This window comes from Monodelphis domestica, chromosome 2 (assembly GCF_027887165.1).
Source record: "Monodelphis domestica isolate mMonDom1 chromosome 2, mMonDom1.pri, whole genome shotgun sequence".
Classification (NCBI taxonomy): Eukaryota; Metazoa; Chordata; class Mammalia; order Didelphimorphia; family Didelphidae; genus Monodelphis; species Monodelphis domestica.
The window spans coordinates 504912074-504931389 of record NC_077228.1 but is presented as its reverse complement, the minus strand read 5'-3'; the positions used below and the strand labels follow the sequence as shown (position 1 = coordinate 504931389).

Below are 19316 nucleotides of genomic sequence, written 5' to 3'. Positions count from 1 at the left end.
ATGATTCCATCTGAAGTCTTCTTGGCATAGATACTGGAGTGGTTTGCCATTTCCTTCTCCAGCTCATTTGACAGATGAGGAAATTGAAGCAAATAGGGTGAAGTGACTTGCCCAGGATCACACAGCTAATAAATGTGGATTTGAACTCAGTTCTTCCTGAGATCAAGCCTCTAGGCTTGACGCTCTATCCACTAAGGTACCTAGCTGCAATTAAAACCTATTTAAAACCCAGGCTCGCCTGCTTATCCTTTGATCTCATTCCAAAATGAAAAGGGAGGATGAGAAAGACTTGTTCATCTGAGGCTCTCCTTCCTAGGAACTGCCTCAGCCACAAGGTGACCTGGGGAGTGGGGAATGGGTCTTGTGTGTGTGGCAGGGGTGGAAGTGGAGCTGATTTTTCCCAATGGTACCTGCATAATGGATGCTACTAGTGCCCAGGGAAGCAGTTAGGCTCTAATTGTCTTGAGTGGCCAATGGCTAACTTAGGACTCAATGCCATTAGGGTTGTGTCTTGTGGGGGGAAGAGGCAGAGTTGGGGGAGAAGATCCTGTAGAGGCAGAAGGGTAAGTGTGGCTTCTATTAGAGACAGGACTCATGACTGATAATAATGAGGGTGGGAAGAAAGCCATCTTCCCATTGAAATCATTCAGAGAACCAGGAGGGATCACTTGTGTGCATTATTCTCCAGAAAAATCTATGTGCTGCATTTCTCCAAGACTCCACTCTTTCAAGGCAGGCAGTACAATGGATAGAGCAATGGGTCAGGAAGTCAGGAAGCCCTGAGTTCCAAACCTACTTCAAACACTTACTAGTTATGTGACTCTGGACAAGTCACTTACTTCTCTGATCCTCAGTTTTCAATTCTGTAAAATGGGGACAACAATAGTACTGACTTCACAGAGTTGTTGTGAGGATCAAAGTGAAATAATATGTGCAAACTTTAAAGCACTCTATGCCAATACTAACTATTGTCATATGAATATGGGTTATTTTGTTTTCCTAGCTGGTAGAGATCATTATTACTGTCTTTTTTTTGCCTTAATTTTCCTTTCCTACCTTTTTTCTTCCATGTTTTGATTAACTTGAATTCTTTACAAAGTATTATGGTTATTAAGTATTAATGGGGGGGGGGTGCAGATAGGTGGCTCAATGGATAGAGATCCAGGCCTGGAGTAGGAGGTCTTGGGTTCAAATCTGACCTCAGACACTTCCTAGTTGGGTGAATCTGGGCAAGTCACTTCACCCCCATTGCTTAGCCTTTACCACTCTTCTGAGTTAGAAACAATACATAACATTTATTCCAAGACAGATAGTAGGGACAGCTGGGTGGTTCAGTGGATTGAGAGCCAGGCCCAGAGATGGGAGGTCCTGGGTTCAAATTTAGCTTCAGACACTTCCTAGCTGTGTGACCCTGGGCAAGTCACTTGACTCTCATTGCCTAGCCCTTACCACTCTTCTGCCTTGGAGCCAAAACACAGTATTGATTCTAAGACAGATGGTACGGGTTTTTTTAAAAAAGTAAATAGGTTATAAGCAAATTTCTCCTATAAGTCAGTTGAAGCTCAAAGTAGTTTACATTTGTTGCCTGAACCTAGGAATAGGAAGGAGATACAAAAATGCCTCTGGATGCTTCCTAACTACCAGGACACTTCAAGGATATGGCTTCTGAAAAGGAAAAAGTCTGGATAAGGCTGGGGAGATCACTGCGAATCACACTGTGGGAGGGTCCCCCAAATGACCTGGGAAGGTTTAGCCTGGAGAAGGGAAGGCTTAGGTCCCCCTAACTGTCTTCAGTGGAAGAGGGGTTAGAATTGTTCCTCTTGGCCCCAAAGGGCAGAACCAGGATGGAAATCAGTAAGGATTTAAGTTGGAAATCGGGAAAAGCTTCCTAACAATAGACGATGTCCATCCTGAGAGGTAGGTAGAGGATTCCCTTTTCCTGGAGGGTTGCAAGCAGAGGCTAGATGGTCACCAGTGTTGCAGAAGGGATTCTTGGTCAGGTTCTGGTTGGACTGGCTGACCCCCGAGAGCCCTCCTCTCTCTAATTCTATGATGGGGAAATCACTGAAAAGTTTGACTCTACATCTATAAAATGGGTATAATAACTCCAGTGACTCACTGGAGATGTTATAAGAGTCAAAGGCCATAAAAGATTTGAAGTCCCTTATAAATGTAAGCTTCTGTGGCAATCCCGCAAGGGTTCCAAAGAAATTGAGATGCTGCAATGAATGTGTTGAATCCCGGATGGGGAGACTGGAATCTAGAACCAGCTGGGAGCTCATGGCCATACTCAGAGCCCCACATGAGGCAGGAGTCAGAAACCGGGGATCTGAGCCCCAGCTTTGCCACTGATTGTCTGTGGGTTCATGGGTGAGTTGTTTCCCCTCTGGAGGCCTCAGTTTCCCCAGTCAAATAACAGGGTGGGACTTGATGGTTCGAGGGATCTCTTCCAGTTTTAATGATGTTTGTGATTCTCTTAATGAACTGGATTAATTGGAAATAATCTCTGCTGTTGAAACTTATTTGCTTCATATGTCAATGGTGAGGACATGCATTAACATTCATAAATTGGGTTTGTGTCACCATAATTTCTAGAGGAGCAATGTGATGGGGTATCAATGTGGCATCAATCAAATGAAATATGTTTTGCATATATAATTTCCCAAGTGTTTTGCAAGCCTTAAAGTACTATATGCCTGTTAACTATCATTAGGATTGTTACTATTATTATTATTATTATAGTGCTTAACTTAGTTAGGAAGGTCTGAATTCAAGTCTTACCTTTAATATTCCTAAATTATGTGATCCTAAGACAAATCCTTTTTTTTTAAACAAATCTAATAAGTCACAAACTGGTTATGATGTTTGGCGGAAGGAATTCCCATACTGGGAGTTTCCAACATTGACCAGAAATCACAAACCAGTGTAATTTTATTTTAGTTTTTTTAAATAACCCTTACCTTCTGTCTCAGAGTCAATATAGATATCAGTTCCAAGGCAGAAGAGTGGTAATGCCTAGGCAATTGGGGTTAAATAGACTTGCACAAAGTCATACAGCAAGGAAGTATCTTAAGCCACACTTGAACTCGGATCCTCCTGACTCTAGGCTGGGTGCTCTATCTACTGTGCTACCTACCTGCGCCAAATCAGCATAACTTTAAACCTTGGATTTGTGTTGCCATTGTTAGTGGAAAAAATGGCGCTCACCTTTTCACAGAGGACAGATCTGGGAACCAGGAGATCTGGGTTCAAATCCCAATTTTGACAACTTCTAGTTGGATAACTGATGGATCTTGGTCAAGTTGATTTATCTCTTTGAGCCTCGTAGATGTAAATATTAGGAACTTAAGTCTAGAACTAGAAAGTATCTCAGAGACCTTTGAATCCAGCCCTTCTTATTTTACAGAAGAGGAAAATGAATCCAATGGTGGTCCCATGGCTAGCCCAAAGGTCATCAAAAGTGGGATTTAAAACTGAGTCCTCTGGACTCCAGAGTCAGTACTCTTTTTACATTGGATCATGCTACTTTTCCTTCAGTGTCCTCATCTGTACAACGGAGCTTGTCATAACATTTATCTTAACTCTCTCCCTGAGTTGTTGGGGGCAAAGTTCTTTGTAAACCTTAAAGGCACCAAAAGATGTGGAAAAGATTTTTTATTGTAATCCTTATTGTTGCTCACCCTACGGCATTAATCAGTGGCCTTTTTTGGTCACTCAAATTATTTCAAATAATGTCCACTCAGATGTGGAATTCCAGGTGATTGGCAAATCCCCATATGCTCATCAGGTTGGCCCTGTAGGGGCTATAGCTGCTCTCAAAGTACTCCTTTCTCACCTCCACCTTTTAGAAGACCCCAAGTTCCATCATGCTCAGCTCCCATGACTCCTCTCATGTCTCCTTCCTTGGATTTTTCTCAACTGATTTGTTCCCATGTTGTACATAATGGAATGCCTTCCCCATCAGAAGGCAAGGACTGTTCTTCATTTTATCTTTGTATCCACAGTGCCCAGCAATTCATGCCTTGTGCATTGAGGCGGTGTTTAATAAGTGCTTTGTGGATTGGATCAGATTGGATTGGGTTAGATTGGATTGGATTGCTTCATAATCCATCCAGCCATCCACCCCAGGCCATCTTGCCATCCACACTACTTCCACTTCTCCCAGGATCAGAACCCTGCACACTGGATCTTCAGAATCTTTGTCCAACTCCAGTCTCTGGGGAGGTTATTCTACTTAGCTTTGGAATTCCCAGCCTGGGTCTGTGCCATCTTGCTTAATGTTTGAATGAATATAAATTGTCTTAACATGCAAGCTATGTTGTCTCTCTCGATTAGAATGTAAGCTCCTTGAGAGCAGATACCATCACACTTTTTATAATTGTATCTTAAGTGCTTAGCACAGTGCCTGGTACAAAGCAAGTGCTTAATAAATGCATGTTTTTCATCTTTTTATTGAATTGGATTCGGTAGGATTGGATTGGATTGGATTGGACTGAACTAGACTGATTGAATTGGATTGGATTCAATCTTCTAAATCATAGACTTTTGGCCTGCATCAGTAGAAGGAAGAATCCTATCAGTGAAATCAGAGGTTGTTGAAGTATATATACACACACAAGTGTACATAACACACACACACACACACACACCACACACACATATTCATAGTAGTCCTCCTCCAATACTAAATTCTTGACTTGGGGAATGAGAATGATTCCAGATTCTCAAAAGACACACCAGTAGAACACAAATCCTGTTACATCCTAGCAAGGTGAAAAAGGTTTGAGTGTTAACCAGGCTATCAGCTATTGTCTCTGTTTTGGGAAAAGGAGGAAAAGGTGAATTCTTCCAACTATAGATTGATGATCTTTGCAGATTCTGGCAAAATTCTAGAAAGCATAATTAAAAAGATGATTAGTGAATACTTAGAAAAGGAAGCAATCATCACTTTGAGTCAATATAAATTAATACAGAACAAGCATCTTGTCATTGAGGAAATGACTAAAGAAATTGGGCCATATGAATATAGTAGAATATTATTATACTGCACCATAAGAGATTATACATATGAGAAGTTTCAGAAAAACATGAGAAATATTCATATCAGAGGATCAAAGTGCATGAACTGTTTCAGAGTGAAATAAGAACCAGGAAAAGAAAGCAGAGTCTGAAAAAAAAAAGTCTGAAAAGCAGGGAGAATGGGAAAGAGAAAGAAAGGGAAAAAAGGGAAGGGAGGAAGCATAGAAAGCACAAAGGATCCCATGAGCACACAGATATGTTTGCTACCAATCTACTAACCTGAAGGAAGATAGCATACCCTCCTCCCAAGGCCAGCCCTAAGGAGGATGTCTAACCCCATCTCCAGTCTTCTTGGATGCTTAGCTCTTCACTTCTTCTGGTCCTTTCCATCACAAAGAAAGCAGATCTTAGAAGATAATTTTGATAAAGGTTACTACTATCTAGAGCAATCAGGTTTAATTCACTCAGTTTCCTTCCCAAAAAGCTAAAGGACCAAGGAATGTTTTACTTTGAATTTCCATTGACTCTTGTTTTTTATCAGTTTTATTTCCAAATATATCTCGCCTCCTCCTCCACTAGCGAGGAAAACATCCCTTGTAACATATTAAAATAAAATTTAAAAATAAAATAAAATAAAATGGGGGAAGTAGTTCAGTCAAATTAAATAACCTTCAACCAAGTCATCCATGGTTTCCTACTCCTACAGAGGGAGGGGGTGAGAATAAGCATTTATGTAGTACCTAAGCACTAGGCACTGTGCTAAGCATTTTACAAATATCTCATCTGATCCTTACAACAAACTTGTGAGGTTGGGGATACTTTGATCCCTATTTTGCAGATGAGGAAACTGAGGCAGACCGTGGTTTAAGAGGAAAACTGCATTTTTTTTAAAAGAGAAAGATTTATAAATCTTTATAAAGATTTATTTTAAAGAGTTATATAGTTAGTACTTAAGGCTGAATTTGAATACAAGTCTTCCTGACTTCAGGTGGCACCCCCTAGGAACCACTTTAAAAAGACTAGGAGGAAGTGCATCTTTTCATCCTCTTTTCATTGACAAGCTTGATCATGTTTATACAATGTTCAGTTTCTATTTTTGCTGTGGTTGTTCTTTCCATTTACATTGTTACAGCAATTGACAATACTGATTTTCTGGTTCTGCTTATTTCCTTCTGCTTTAGTTGTTTCTCTAAATTCTTCATATTCCCAAGAGAATGACTTTCTCAAGCTCAGATTCCAAACAACAGGATATTACCCTATTACTCTTACTTCCTTGTTAGGACATTATTTAAATTCAAATTTGCCATCCATACATTGGGGGTTTTTTGTTTGTTGTGTTTTTAAGGAGAAGCAATTTCAATTGTGTCTAATTTTAATTGCTAATTTAATATTAATCATTAAATATTAAAACATTTCCTGAAAATATGCAATGATCTCTCTGAGAAACGTCATGAGGCTTTTTTTAATGCAGCATTTACAGATGAAAATATTTGCTTCTGAACTTGGGTTTTTGTGACCTTCTTTCTTATTCTTGGTGTTCGGTATTAACACCGTTAAACCCTGAAAAGGACCTGCTTATTTTCTTCCCCTTATTTTGCTTACATTTAGGACGGGCTTCAGCCACCTGGTCCATAGTCTGAACACCAGTGTATAAGTTCATAAAATCATGAATTAATCAGACTTTTCTCTTTTTAAAAAAATGCAGTTTTTCTTAAACTACTGACAGGCAACAGCATGAAAGACTCTATTCTTAGTCTTGGATTTGAAGCTGGAAGGGGGTTTGGAGGCTCACCAGTCCAACTGTCTCATTTCACACAGGACAACGTGGAACCGCAGGAAAATTAGACAACCAGCTCTGGGTTCACCAGGAAGTTAGTAGCTGAGTCTGAATTCCAGTTCTGGTCTTTTGACTCCAAATGCAGTTCTTTATTTTATAGTATACTTCTAAAGATCCATGTGGTGGGAGGGAATCAGGCTTTTGAGGGAGGGGGAATGTCAGGATGTCTTTCTAAATGAAATAATAAAATAATTGTAGTGTTTGTTACCTTTCTCCCTGGTTCTTGACGTAAAATTAAAAATTCCTTCTCTTCTTCTGATTTATGTCTCCTTATCTCTTTTGAGTCTGTGTTAAAATGGAGCTATTCATTAGTCATTCTCCTAGGTGGCACAGTGATTGGAATGGCAGCCCTGGAGTTCAAATCCAGCCTCAGATACTTACTAGCTTGTGTGACCAAAGGTAAATTACTTAAATTCTATTTGCCTCAGTTTCTTCATCTGTAAAAATAAGGATTATAATAGCACCTCTCTCCCAAGATTATTATGAGGCTCAAATAAGATCTCAGAAATCTCAGCACATAACAGGCACTATAAATGTTATTGTTATTATCATTATTACTATGGCTGCTATCTTACACTCTGCTTTTCTCTGCAATTGATTAGAGGAAGAATTGCCAAAGGAGGAGAAAGATTGTACTTTTTTTTTTCTTAAGTGCTTTTATACCCAGACTGCTATTGCAAGGTTATTTCAGTTTCAGATCCAAACTTATGTCAGAGCACAACTTTTAAAAAAACATTTGGAAAGAAAAGTTAATGGGTTGGTTTTCTCTTTTCTTTTCTTTTCCTTTCCTTTCCTTTCCTTTCCTTTCCTTTCCTTTCCTTTCCTTTCCTTTCCTTTCCTTTCCTTTCCTTTCCTTTCCTTTCCTTTCCTTTCCTTTCCTTTCCTTTCCTTTCCTTTCCTTTCCTTTCCTTTCCTTTCCTTTCCTTTTCTTTTCTTTTCTTTTCTTTTTAACCCTCATCATCTATCTCAGAATCAACAGTAAGTGCTGGTTTCAAGACAGAAGAGTAGTAAGGACTAGGCAGTTGAGGTTGGATAATTTGCCCAGGGAAGTTTCTGAGGCCACATTTGAATCCAGGACCTGATCTCTTTGATGTCCAGACCTGGTCTCTCTGAGCCACCTACCTTCCCCTTTAACAGTGTTTTAAGGACAGAGATTTAAAGTGGTAGTCCTCAAGAGAGAAGAGAAACAAATTTGAGGCCTGGAGATCTATGTTCCAGTTCTGACCCCATCCCTGGTTCACTGGACCTGTGATATCCACTGTCCCTTCCAGCTTTGACATCCTATATTTCAATGACTATGAAAAAAAAAAACCCTAGAAAAAATACTATTGAAAAATTTAAAAGATAATTAACCCCTGAATAAAAGGTGGTTTGAATGCAGGCTCACTAGTCAGAGTCTCCCTTCCCTAGCAACGGCTTCTACTTTAGTTAGCATTTATTTTTTCTCTCCCACCCACTTCCACCTGACCATTGAGCAACAACTAAAAATGAAAAAACACAACCCTTATGACAAATATGCAGCGTTCAGAGATGAAAATTCCTTTATTGGCTATTTCCAAAAGTGATATGTCTCTTTCCTCTCCCAGAATCTACCACTTCTTTGTTAGTCCTCTGGAATGGTGGCTTGACATTACCTTAATCAGTTCTAAAATCTTTCAAATGCTTTTATAATGTTGTCATTATATAAATGGTTCTGTTCTGTTCTCTTCACTCCACATTGGTTCCTAAGAGTCTTTCTAATATTTGACCTCTTGGGGGTATATACCTAGTGGTGGTATGGCTGACTCATAGAGTATGCATAGTTTAGTAAATTTAAGGGCATAATTACAAATTGCTTTCCAGAATGGCTGGACTAATTTATAGTTCCACCAACAATGTATGAGTGTGTATGTTTTCCCATAGCCTCTCCAACGTTTGTCATTTTCCTCTTTAACAATCAATGGATACGTGGTACAACTTAAATTTGGGTTACCTTAAATTTATTTTCTCTAATTATCAGTAAATTGCAACATTTTTTCACATAACTGTTGATAGTTTGAATTTTTTCCCTAGAAAACTGCCTGTTTAAATCATTTAACTATTTTACCATGTGGTTTATTCTTATAAAATTGGATCAGATCCTAATGTGTCTTGAAAATAAGACTCTAATCAGAGGAACATTCGGTAAAAATTTTTCCCTAGTTACCTGCTTCCTTCCTAATTTTAACTGTATTGGTTTTGTTCCTGTTATAATTTTATATGTCTATGTAATAACACTTTTACTTAATATATCTAATGTTATGTAATTAGCTGCAATTTTATATAATCAAAATTAGCCATTTTATCTTCCCTCATCTCTATCTCTTGTTTGGTTATAAACTCTTCCCCTATCTATAACATTAAAAGGTATTTTCTCCTTTATTCCAATTTTTTTATGAGATGACCTTATGTGGTCTAAATTTCTCTCTAAATTTCAGTTGCTTCCTTAGTTAGAGACAGTGTCCTCTGGTGGATGGAGGAGTTCAACATGTCCTTTACTCAGGAATCTTGGGTCTGTGCCTGAAATGGCAGAGTTTCTCTTCTTTCTTCATCCTAGAATGAGAGGAGTCCTGAAATTTCAAGACAATTGACAAATGAGCAGCAACTCACGAGGCAGGAATAAAATTCCTTTGTAGTGGCTGCAAAAGATATGAGAAGAGTGCCAAAGAGATTAGGCCACTGCTACTCTTCCATTAATGCTACTGAAACCAGGGAATGAATTGTGAAGGAAACTCTAAAGGAGGAGGTGCCAAAAACACTCTAGCTGTCCTATTTCTCTGACATTTTCCCTCTCCCTACTCTTTTTTCCTGTCTACTCAGTGACAGTTGACATCCGTTTCCATCTCTGTGTCTTGAAATTTTCATTTTTCCATGGCTGTTCACTTAGTCTCTCTATGAACTGGTACTGATAAAATCCAAATGCATGATTATGATCGCCTCTCATTTTGAGAACTTATATATATATTTCATTTGCCCAAAAGCTGCATGAGAAAAGTGACCATTAGCTCCCCAGAAGATGTGGAAGTTATGAAGGAAGACCCCTTTCTAAGTCATAAGGGAACAATCTCCAACTGGGGGCTCATAGCAAACAAAAGAAATTTTACTGATGAGCAGTATTATAGGCAAGGAAAAGATTCAGGCATGTGAATCTAGTTTGTTATGGATTCTCCTAGGCAAAGAATGAGCTAAGCAGTTGTATTAGGGAAAAGAGGCTTGGTAAGGAGAAACTTTTACCTCTTTTGGCAGTTCTTCCTGTATTTTTCTCCTTCGGGAGGTTCCTCTCCCTCCTAAGCGAAGTCCACCAAGTAAAAATTCACACCTATAGGAATATCTTCAGGGAGAAACTGGGAAATAGTATGCACGAACAAAAATGGGAGGCATCCAAGAAAGTAGTTTTCCTGCCATACCAAACAAAGCAATCTCCTGCCACCATTACATTAATAAAATGAGGCAATTTGACCAGATGATGTCCCTTATAAGCTCTCTTCTACCTCTGACATTCTAGGACAGTAATGGCAAACCTTTTAGAGATGGAGTGCCAGGCCCCACCCCCATCCCACTCCCTGGCCAAGTGCTGTGCCTGCCCCCCCAGTAACCAAGTGCTGTGCCCTCCCCTTAATCTAGACAGGGGAGGGAGCTCCCATTGGGCTGTTGGGCAGAGGGGCAGATGATGAGAAGCATGTGTGGAGAAGGGGAGGAGATTGGCCCCAGGATTCTGCTCTCCATTAGCTCTGTGATATGCTCCTCTCAAACGTAGCCCCTCTCCAACTGCACCACAAGAATCACCTACTCAGCAGAGTCAACAGGCTGCCATATGTGCTACACCCTCACATAGCATGGGAGCCACCACCACCCCAGTACCTTATGCTAGACAGGGGAGGGAGGGAAGTGCTCCCATTGGGCTTCTGAGCAGAGGAGTCAGTGAAATAAGGAATGTCCTCAGGCACATGGAAAGGGGGAAGGGAACAGCTCCTCCCCAAGTCCCTCTGACTTTCTAGTAATAAATTCTGGCAGGTAACTGCAGGTGTGCCTAGAGAGGGATCTGTATGCCATCTTTGGCATGTGTGCCATAGGTTCACCATCACTGTTCTAGGGTCTATGCACAAGTCTGCTAGAATTAGCTCATACTGGCTTTTGAGAACTTATACCTTAGAAAATGACAAACTATACAAATGAGAGTTTAATTTATTGTGTTGTGGGTTGTCTGTTTAAGAAAGTAGTGGAGTAAAAGTCAATAATACAAATTAAACTTAAAAGTCTGTCATGCCTTTCAGAAAGCTGATTGTTAAACATTTACCAGCATACCATTTGGTCTCCATCTTGGGCTCCCCTCTCAATTATTTTTTCCCACCTAAACTGAATAATCTTAGCTCTTTTTTTTTTTTTAATTTAAACTCGTACCTTCCATCTTAGAATCAATACTGTGCATTGGCTCCAAGGCAGAAGAGCAGTAAGGGCTAGGCAATTGCCCAGGGTCACACAGCTGGGAAGTATCTGAGACCAGATTGTAACCTAGGACCTCCTGTCTCTAGGCCTGGCTCTCAATCCACTGAGCTACTCAACTGCCCCGTCAGCTCTTTATTCTAAGATTGATTTCCTCAGCCTAAGTTGGGCTTGCTATTTCTCTCCATATTATTCATATCCTCCTTATATTTGGGGTTCTCTAATGGAACTTAGCCCAATAATGAATCAACCAACCAACAAATATTGATCAATAATGAAGTCCTGACCATAGGTGAAGAGAGTATTTGGCTCAGTTCCCATTGGCCCACCCAACCTATCCATGTCTCCATCCTTCAGCTGTCCTTTGATTTGAGGAAAGATAAGGTATTTAGAACAATTCTTGCCTTTTTCCTTTCAAACTTAGAATACTGTCAAAGAAGGAAGTCTCTGCTTTTTGTTGAAACTTCAAGTTCATGACCGGGAAGCCGAGCTCCTAGCTCAGGTGTCCTAAATTGTGTGAAAGAGGGCTTTTTATTCAGATTTATATGGGGCACTTTCAGGGCTGGAATGTGGGGTGTTTTTTTTTAAAAGGATATTTTGAAGAGGGTTTTCTCTCTAGATGCCTAAGAGACAGAAGTGATCAGGAGAAGTGATACATTAGGAGAGGGAGGCATAGAGTTGTAAAGGAAAGGATTCTAGTCTTGGCTCCTCTATTTGTTAACTGTTTTGCCTTGGCTAAGTCCCTGAGCCTCAGGTTCTTCATTTATAAAATGGGAGAAATATTACTTACAAAAGACACAAAGAAAGTTCTCGGAAATGTTTTTGTCGTTTTTCAGTCACATCTGACTCTTTGTGACCCCATTTAGGGTTTTCTTGGTAAAGATACTGGAATGGTGTGTCATTTCCTTCTCCAATTTGCTTTATAGATGAGGAAACTGAGGCAAGCAGGGTTAAGCAACTTACCTAGATTTTCATTGCTAGTAATGATCTGAGGCCAAATTTTAACTATTGAAAATGAGTCTTCCTGGTTCCAGGCCCCAGTCTTCTAACCACTGTTCCACCTTGAAGTCCCATTGACCATCATTGTCTTCTAGGATTGTAACCTTAGAGCTGGAAAGGATCTTAGAGATGAGGGAAGGGAATTCCCCTCCCCATTAGGTCATTTTGTTTGACATCATCAAGCATCAAGTCCAAATCTCTTATTTTACCCTGAGACCACTAGTTTCTGCATCTGTAAAATGGGAATGATAATAATAATAACATCTACCTCATGGGGTCGTTTGTGGGATCAAATGAGAAAATGTTTGTAAAACTTCTGCAAACCTTAAAGTGTTCTATGATTATAAGCTAGTATTTAGAGTTTGTAAACTGTTTAACATACACTGTCTCATTTGATCCTTCTAACAATCCAGGGAGATAGAGTTCATGAACATTCTTATTATTCCCATTTTGTGGATGAGAAAATTAAAGCTTAGAGATATTACCTGACTTACTCTTATTGACACAACCTCCAAGTGTCTATGGCAGGTTTTGAATCCAGGGCTCTCTTAGCTTCAAGTTTAGTTCAATAGTCAACATACTGTGTTGTCATTCAGATTCAACTGGCTCTGACTACATCATCCTGGTCCAAAAAAATAATCAGTGACTCCCCATTGACCTCTGGGAATCAGGTTCAAGTGGCCCAAGGCTTCTTCCTTCTCTCCTCCCCTCAACCATGCCATTCCCCATACCCCCGACTGATGCCCGATCCCCGTTCCCACCTACTGAATCAGATTTCCCATATCAGTTTGGACATCTCTCTTATCATAGTTAGTGTCTTGTGGTGATCCGGGGACACCACATCCCTCTAAATGCTGACAATCTTCTTGAGGACAAGGATTGTGTCTGAAAATGTCTCATCCATTGCAGGCTTGCCATATCTGAGTTTGAATGAATTAAATTGGCTGAGGGAATTTAGTGTTGTGGGAAGGACATTGACCTGAGACTCAGAAGAGCTGGGAGCTGCTCCTAGCACTGCCCTGCTGGATGACTTTGGCCAAGGCCCTTCTCATTCCTTGGCTCAGCTTCTTTTCCCGTAGAATGAGGAGCTTGGATTAGATTGGATGCTCTTAACCTTAGAGGTCTGCTCAATTGCTTGTTTGTAATAAATAATTTGTAATAAAATTATATATAATAGTAAATTTGTAATAAATAACTTAGTTATTCTATATTATATTCTATATTAGTTATTATATATTATATAACTATTATATATAACTATTAGTATATATTAGTTATATATTACATAACTATTAGTATATTATATATAGTATATTTTATAACTATGAGAGAAAGAGAGAGACTTACAGAGAGACAGACAGACAGACAGACAGATAGATAGATAGATAGATAGATAGATAGATAGATAGATAGATGGATAGATAGATAGATAGATAGATAGACAGACAGACAGACAGACAGACAGACAGACAGATAGATAGATAGATAGATAGATAGATAGATAGATAGATAGATAGATGGATGGATGGATGGATGGATGGATGGATGGATGGATGGATAGATAGATAGATAGACAGACAGACAGACAGACAGACAGACAGACAGACAGATAGATAGATAGATAGATAGATAGATAGATAGATAGATAGATAGATAGACAGACAGACAAACTGCATTAGTATGATTGGTTTCATTTTAATCCTATATACTTTATTGAATGCTTTTAAAAACACTATCTTGGGTAGGGTCCACAGGCTTCCCTAGACTGCTGCCAGAGGGGGCTGAGACACAAAGAAAGGGTTCAGAACCCCTAGACTACGTGCTCTCTAAGCTCTCTTCTGGCTTTAACTCTTAAGGTCTCTTATTCTCACAAATGAGTCTTTTAAAGATGCTTAGGTCTTCAAGAATGACTCAAGGGAATGAAAGTCTAAGTAGAAGGAAAAATAACTTTGTTTTTAGTCTGAAATGGATGAGAATCCCACATCAGATGTTCTTTCAGATGTAAAAAATCATGTGTCCTCCTAGGTCCATAACATTCTTCTAGTGCCCATGGAAGGATCCAAGGATGGAGTTACTACTATTACTAATACAACTACTATTACTACCATTACTACTATTGCTACTACTATGGCTACTACTACTACTACTACTACTACTATTATACTACCACTACTACTATTACTACTACTACCACTATCACTACTACTGCTGCTGCCACTACTACTCTTACACTATTACCACTAACACTACTATTATTACTACTACTATTATACTACCATTACTACTACTACTACAACTACTATACTACTACCACTACAACTATTACTACTACTACTATTGCTATGACTACTACAACTATTACCACTGTGAAAGAGAATTCTTTACTCTATTGTCTATTTTGAGTTAATAGTAACTTAAGTACCCCTACTTAGTACCTCACTAGACTGAAGACAGGATTAACTCTTCTTTGTTTTCTTTTGAATTGAATCAATAAAAGCTTGAACATCCTACTTAGCACTAGGTGGAGGAGCTCTCCACTCTTTCAACTTAGTCAGCCAGGTATCTATGAACTTTTTTGATGAGTATTCACCTCTCCAGAAGGTGAGATTTAGAAAATTCACACCCTTAGATGATAACTTAAGCTTTAGAAGGTGAGAACTTAAATTTCAGAAGGTGAGAAGCTGATCCCATAGATACTGCCCCCTGGGCAGTGCTAGATAATTTGGAAACTGTGATTAGCCCCTATGAAGAGGGGCAGGGACAAGACATTACCATAAAAACAAGCACCAAACTCCATCAAAGGAGATTGTCTTTGAGAAGATAGTCTGAAGAGACTGTCTTCTGGAGATAGTCTTCTGACTGGGGAGAGTCTTCAAGGGAGCTTCAGTGGAGACTGTGGCTTGGAGCTCAGCTTCAACTTACTCTCACTCCTGGACTACTTTGTTGGGTGAGTGAAATGCTGACTCCTTTCCTAGTTTCCTAAGAGACTAGCTTCCATCTTGGAGGAGGCCTCCCTGGTTGAGAGCTAATTAATCCCTGCCTGGATTAATCAGATAATCTCTCTAACCTCTTCACATTTCTCTACTTTATTATTTCTTCTCCATTTTGTAAATATTTGTAAATTTCTGACTGGAGATATAATATTGATGACCACATAATTTCATAAAATTATTGTCCAACCATTAATTTAACCCTTACAGCACTAGAAGTACTATTACTATTACTACTATAACTATTACTACAATTACTAGTACTCCTATTTATATAATTCATACTATATGCTAAGTGCTTTATAATTATCTCATTTGATCCTCACGACAACCCTGAGAGGTAGGTATTATTATTATTCCCATTTTACAATTGAGGCAGTCAGAAGTTAAGTGACTTTCCCAGGGTCACCCAGCTAGTAAGTGCTCAGGTCTTCCTGATTCTAGCAGCTGTGGAGACTGGCACCCAATGCCCTTATGGTGAGATTCTGGATAATCTTCTTATGGGCAGAAATCCTACAGTTTCTAGGGGAGGGAACAGGGAAAGAATGGAACAAGTAAGAGGTAATCTGGGGCCACCAGGTCCCACCCTAGTTACAGTTCTAGAAAAAAGGAGTAACTTGGTCCTTTATTATTTTAATTAACTAGTCTTATTAACTGTATTTCTAAGCTCAGTTATTTCTACTTGTTAAAGTAAACAAAGGCTATCATCACCCTCTCCTTTCAGCACCCATGTAATAAAGCCCCAGGCACCCAACCCCTTGTTATAACCTAGAAGCCAAGAGAATCAATCAATTATTAAGTACCTACTATATGCCTATACCTGTGCTTAGCAAGGATGATACAAAGAGCAGGCACAGTCTATGACTTCTTCTGGAGGTTTGGGGGAGGGTTGAGGGAGTATTCACATAAACAGGTCCATACAGAGTGCTCAGCAGGTAAGTTCAGAGGGGAAGACTCTAGCAGCTGGGGTCAGGATGGGGTGGAAGGAAGAACAGAGAAAGATCTCCCTCACAAAGTTGCATTTGAGCTAGGTGTTGAAGGAAACAGAGGCAGAAGTGAGGAGAAAGGGCATTCCAGATGTGAGGAACAACCAAGGCAAAGACATGGTGATGGGAAGCAGAATACTGTTATGAGAAACATCAAGTTGCCTAGTGTGTCTGTACCATCGTTTGTGAAGAAGAGTAATATAGGAGTGGTTAGGTGGCTCCATGTATTGCAAGCCAGGCCTAGAGATAGAATGTCCAGGATTCTGATCTCAGACACTTCCTAGATGCGTGACCCTGGGAAAGTCACTTAAACTCCCATTGCCTAGTCCTTAGCACTCTTCTGCCTTGGAACCAATATACAGGATTGATTTTTTTTAAACCCTTACCTTCCATCTTGGAATCAATACTGTGTTTTGGTTCCAAGGCAGAAGAGTTGTAAGGGCTAGGCAATGGGGGTTAAGTGACTTGCCCAAGGTCACACAGCTGGGAAGTGTCTGAGGTCAGATTTGAACCTAGGATCTCTCATCTCTAGGTCTGGCTCTCAATCCACTGAGCTACCCAGCTGCCCCCGTACAGGAATGATTTTAAGACAAAAGGTAAGATTTTTTAAGGGTATTATATAAGATAGGAATGGTAGAAAATGCCCAGGTTATAAAAAGCTTTGAATGCTAACCAGAAGACTTGTTACTTCTGTTTTGAACATGTGTTTGAGATGCTTAAGGGACATCCAGTTTGAAATGTCTAGTAGCATTTCGTATTTCCAGATTGGTGCTCAGGAGAGAGTCTAGGGCTGGATTTATAGATCTGGGGATGATATTTGGAAGCTGAGGAAATAACCAAGTGACAGAATAGAGAGAGAAAAGAGAAGGACCAGGGTCTTCAGAAGAGTATTGATGTATAGTGGCCAACCAAGAAGACTGAGAAGGAACAGTCAGTGAGATTTGTTTGTTACTGTTCAGTCTTTTCAGTTGTGTCTGACTCTTCCTGATCTCATTTGGAGTCTTCTTGAAAAAGATACTAGACTGGTTTGCCCTTTCCTTTTCCAGCTCATTTCATAGCTGAGGAGAATCCCCCTGAAAAATAATGTAAGGAAAACAAAGAGAGGAGAGAGTGTCTTGAAGAAGGGATTCAACCCTGCTAAACTCTGCAGGGAGACTGAAAAGGGTGATGGTTGAGAGAAGGCCATTAGACTTGAATGTTATAGATCACCAGTTATTTTGGAGGGAGACATTTCAGCTGAATGATGAATGAGGTTAGAAGACAGGCTACAGAGGGTTTAGGAGAGAAGGAAAGAAAAGCAGGTAGAGGTAGGGAGTTTAACCAGTTTGTTCTCTCAATTGTTATAGGGAGAGAATGAGGTGATGGCAAATGGATAATCCCAGATTCAGAATTCCTCTGGGTTTTCTGGCTTCTCTATTTTCTCATTGAACAGGGAGGAGATCAGCTTTGGCTGTAAGTTCAAATGTTTCCCTTATTTGAACCCTGGTGTTCAGGTCCCAGTCAGATTCAAAGTCAAGTTCTACTCTTCCTCTCCTCAGGTGCCTTTTGAAAATTCCAAGGCCTCAATTCTCTTAGGCTTCCTATCTCTGCTACAATTTCTTGATGGTTTTTTTCTAAGGAAATTCATACCTTGTGAGTAGAGAAATCCAAAGGCTGTTTAAGGACATGCATATTGAGTGGCCTGGAAAGGGGACTAAAGGAGGGTAGAGAGGAAGAAACTGAGAAGGGAAGTCTCATCCATCTCAAATTCTGAGTTAAGATCTCATGAAACAGCCTTGAAACTAGCTACTCAACCACCTGGCCTGGGACAAGTGATAATAGATGGTGGCAAGTCATGGACCAGTCTTTAGTACCTTTATATAAGCCAACTGAACATGACGCAGTTGAGAATCAGAGGGAATCAGAGGGAAAGGGGCCAGAATGTTACAGAGAATAACATTTCAGGGAACAGAATCATGGGTATCTAGAAATTAGATCTCTTCTTTCTTCCTGTTTGGATCTTTTGTTCTTGAGAAATATATTCCCCACAGGTTGTCATTGAATAAACAACCTCTTCCAGGTTGGAATAACCAGCATCTTCCATTAGCATACTCTGTCAACACCAAAAAATCAGAGCATTTTTTCCTCCTTCATAAAATGTGTTTTCAAATGAAAAGTCTATGCCTTTTTTACAGTAGAACTGGATACTCATTAAAATAGCTACACAGACCATGGAACTGGCTGAATGTAACACTGCTGGGACATAAGAAACAACGTATAGGAAGAATTCAGAGAATCATGAGAAGATTTATATGAATTGATGCCGTCTACACAATGATGACAACAATGGAAATGGGAAGAGCAAAGAGAAATCAAAACTGAATTTAGAGTCTGAATTATAATGACCAAGCTTGGCCCCCAAGAAGAGATATCAGATTCCCACATGCCAGGAATATATTCCCTCCTCTATTTCACAGCATTCTCCTCCCTCTCTCTGTCTCTAATTTGTTAAGCTGAAGCTCGGACACCATTTTCCTCCCATAAAATATTTCATGATTCTTCCAAGATACTTGAGTCCTTCCTTCTAAATAACCTTGTATTTACCTACTTTGTATAAGTATAGAACATTCCTTAGGCTTTCAAACTTGCTTTATGTGGTAATTAGTTTTGCTAAATTAGTTTGGTTTTCTTGTTTTTGTTTTTGTTACAAAGGATGGCTCTCTGACTTGGGGACAGGGAAGATCTATTGGGAAATAAAGGCAATGTAGAAAAAAAAAGATATCAGTGTTTTAAAATTGGGTTAAAATTGTTTAAGTCCATGCCTTGAGGGAGAACATTTTTCATTTAGGTCTTAAAGTCCATTAATAATAATCCTCATCATTATCCAGGATAGGGCATCCTGCTACTGTCCATTTGGTTCTAACACTGTGGCCCATCTGTTGGGTATTTGGAGGCCCATCTCTGCTGACCTCTCTTAATCATGTAATTGGGATATGTGTCCCTTTTTTAAGAGCTCAAATGAGCCTTTCTCCCTTGAGTCACTGC

At 39.6% G+C, this 19316-nt stretch overlaps 1 protein-coding gene and 1 non-coding gene across 2 annotated transcripts in view; both read left to right on the top strand.

Annotated features, from left to right (window-relative positions):
- The window catches only part of RAB11FIP4 (RAB11 family interacting protein 4), a 203814-nt gene that overhangs the window by 80540 nt on the left and 103958 nt on the right, over positions 1–19316 (top strand). The window lies entirely within an intron of this gene.
- MIR7267 (microRNA mir-7267) lies at positions 4072–4134 on the top strand. Its single transcript, NR_127459.1, has one exon. It is a non-coding gene; the product is annotated as a microRNA mir-7267 (primary transcript).